The sequence below is a fragment of the Melitaea cinxia genome, chromosome 27 (assembly GCF_905220565.1).
Source record: "Melitaea cinxia chromosome 27, ilMelCinx1.1, whole genome shotgun sequence".
Classification (NCBI taxonomy): Eukaryota; Metazoa; Arthropoda; class Insecta; order Lepidoptera; family Nymphalidae; genus Melitaea; species Melitaea cinxia.
In genome coordinates, this window is record NC_059420.1 from 8644040 (window position 1) to 8647438 (window position 3399).

The window sequence follows — 3399 nt, forward strand, 5'->3', positions numbered from 1 at the left end:
GGCAGCAGCGTGTTCGGTGTGACAAAGTCAGCCCTGTGGTCACCAACCCGCCTGCCCAGCGTGGTGACTATGGGCAATATACATGAGTTCACGTTATTTTTGACGTAAACTTGTGGAGGCCTATGTCCAGCAGTGGACTGTATAGGCTGTAATGATGATTATATCATCATTTTCATTAGTTGTAGCTCGCATTCAAATTGATTTTTTTACAAATTGGCTTATTTATAATTTTTTATTTACAGGTCGGTATTTCAAAAATAAAACTGTACTATTGTAGTTGCAATATCAGGCGCCTAGCTATTTTCAATAGCAATTGCATATACTAGTAGCTAGTTGCTTTACTTTTTCATAATGATTTTTAACTAACAAATTGCTTTTAAAATTTTAATGAATTGAAGTACTAAAACTTTAAACATTGCTTGCTTTTTGCTTATAAAAACAATCCTTAAAATAATTATTGCAAATTAATAACTCATTGTTAATAAATTATAACAACTGAGAATAATATTAAATATTTTAATAAAATTAACAATGAGTGATAAACAAATAAAACATTTGATTGGAAAACAAGCTATAATTAAGCGAAAGCTTATTAGCTTTAGTAATTTTTTGGAATCGCTTACACACAGTAAACTAACGAATGATACGCTGATTTCGATGCTTTACAGAGTGAGCTGGACGAGTGGTCGGATATGCTTAAGGACAAGACTCAGGGACGCGAGGCCTTCGATTGCCAGTACTACTCTCTCGTATCTGCCGGTCGTTCCTTGATCCAGAGTCTTTCACTTCCTTCGCGGGACACTTGGTTCCGGTTTGCTCTTATGCACATTCACACAAGCGTAAGGTTGTTGAACTTCCTAACATAGACTTGCCAGATCTTAATGATGAATATCAGTACTGGCTTGGTTCTGGGCATACGATGAACACTTCAGTGCATTCGGATATCGCTATTGAACATTTAAATGAATTTCATGAGCTAGATGGTACTGCAGGCGTACTTAATACGACTCCAATTAAAACTCAAACTTCTGATATCAGTAATCAGCTCCTTAATAGTTCACAGTCACCCTCTCTTATAGTGGAGTCTGATGCAAGTGACTATAAGGGAGGCAATAATTACATAATTTTACCTAAGGTCATTAAATGTCTTCCATCTACTTGTATTAATTTAAATAACATACAGATACCCTCGTCGTTCTGTATTCCATCTATAATCACAATACTTAAGGCGTCACCCACGACTTTAGGGTATTCTTTTCTTTTAACTCTACGCAGATTTTTATTTTAAGAATATATTTTATATTAAAATATAAAAAAGTTTCTCAAATTCCAAATCGTGGGCTTTCCAAGGACTATCCCGCAGATATCGGTTCACGAAGGTTAAGAACCGGCCTGCTTGTTGTTTTCTTTATACGATGGTCAGTGTTTTCTTTTTCGTTTAATAAAACTATATAATCTGTAACTTAATTTCTAGATTTATAATATTTTCAAAATAACAATGTATTATTTCCCTATTTTTTATTATACCAGCCAGTAATGGTAGTACCTAGAAAAAAGACTGCAAGCATATAAAATCTTACGTTTGTAAGTTTGTATATTTAGCAACAGGAACTTTGCATTTATAGCATGTTTTGAACCTGACGGTGGAAGCTTTTAATTTATTTTAAATTAGCTTTAGGTTTATTATTATAGGTTAGATTTGTTACAAGATGCATTTCATGCCTTATCAGTACTTCTTAAGCGGCTTTCACCGGCAGACACGACTGAGGAAGGTATAAGGCTTACATTTATTCCAGCTTATGCTCCTCATTTCGGCGGTTTGTGGGAATCTGCCGTTAAATCTGTTAAGCATCATTTACGACGTATTTTGAGTCGGACATTTCTGGACTACGAGGAAATGAATACCTTATTAATTCAAGTACAGGCAATATTAAATTCCCGCCCTCTTACACCTTTGTCCGACGATCCTTCTGATCTTTGTCCTTTAACACCAGCTCATCTCCTTACTGGACGATCTCTCTTATTCGCACCGCAGTCTGTGATCACTGTCACTAAAATTTCATCTCTTGCGAGATTCAACAGAATCCAACTACTCAAGCAACACTTTTGGAATCGGTTTTCTAATGAATATGTTACTTTACTTCAGCAGAAAACAAAGTGGATGCAATCGCAGGAGACGTTGAAGGAGAATGCCTTGGTTGTGATAAAGGACAAGTCCAGTCAACCAATCATATGATTGCTGGGGCGAATTCTTCGAGTGCTTCCGGTTGAAGATGGAGTTGCAAGGGTGGCAAACATTCGCACCAGGAAGGGCGTAATCAGATGGGCCTTCAACATGATGTCCCCTGCCGACTGTAAATATTGAAGAAGACTCTTCAACGCGGGGAGTATGTTTGAGTACGTGCGCGCCTGACGAGTACGGGCGACGCGAAGGGGTAGGGAGCGCCGGCGCCGGTGCGAGCGCAGCGGCGACAAATTAAATTGTCATCCACGACGCCGAGCCATCAACACTATTATTTTTTTTATTCGCGACGCCAAGCCGTCCAAGTTTTATATATTTTTTATAATTTAAACAACAATATACGATTGAAGAAATACAGTCCATTTTCATTAACAAGCGTCGGGTACCAGTTTTCCCCAACCATTACGGCACAGGGCACTGGCCCCAACAACTGTCGATACGCATTATCGATAAGTTCAAGTACTCAGTTAGGAAAATTAGGTTTTTAAAATGACACTAAGGTAAAGTGTTATTAGAAAGATAGATTTTATTTATTATGTACTACAATAATTATCATGTCAAAAATAAACTAAATGTTTAATTGTTTATATCATTTTAAGAACCTTTAAGGAGTTTTTTGTAAATATGACGAATACATTTTTGTGGGTTTTATTTTTTCATATACTTCGGTATATTTTTCCATTATTAATCTTGCCAGTTCCACACTTGAAAGTCAGGGGTATTGAAATGATTTGAGCAATTGACACTATTTCTTGTAAGCGTCCAAGTTAGTCTGTTGTTACAATTTTTTTCCATGTATGCCTTAAATTTGACCTTTATGAAATCTGCAAAAATTAGTATAAAACATTGTGGTCGAATTTCACACTAAGTAATGCTAATAAAATGTGTTAATACTCGTAAGTATTGTATTATATTTAATTTAATGCAATTTTATTATAAAACTATGTATATTAAAATTAAGCTAAGCTTATATTATAAATAAATCAGAATATCAAAAATGTTTGCCTCCTCCTTTGGCTTTGCCATTTTTATCGATAACTATCTACAAACAAACTGGTAACAACACTATCGCTCGGCGATAGCAACTTCTCGGAAATTAGACTCGGATTAGTCGCTCGACCGATCCGCATATTGTATGAGGGCGAGCGGCCTGTGTT

At 36.2% G+C, this 3399-nt stretch overlaps 1 long non-coding RNA gene across 2 annotated transcripts; it reads left to right on the forward strand.

Moving 5' to 3' along the window:
* The first annotated feature begins 723 nt into the window (after nucleotides 1–723).
* On the forward strand, nucleotides 724–2599 carry LOC123667118. 2 transcript variants are annotated; one of them, XR_006745397.1, is made up of 2 exons: nucleotides 724–811; nucleotides 2147–2599. It is a non-coding gene; the product is annotated as an uncharacterized LOC123667118 (long non-coding RNA). The 2 variants fall into 2 exon arrangements; XR_006745398.1 differs by having other exon boundaries at nucleotides 738–811; nucleotides 2150–2599.
* The last annotated feature ends 800 nt before the right edge of the window (nucleotides 2600–3399 follow it).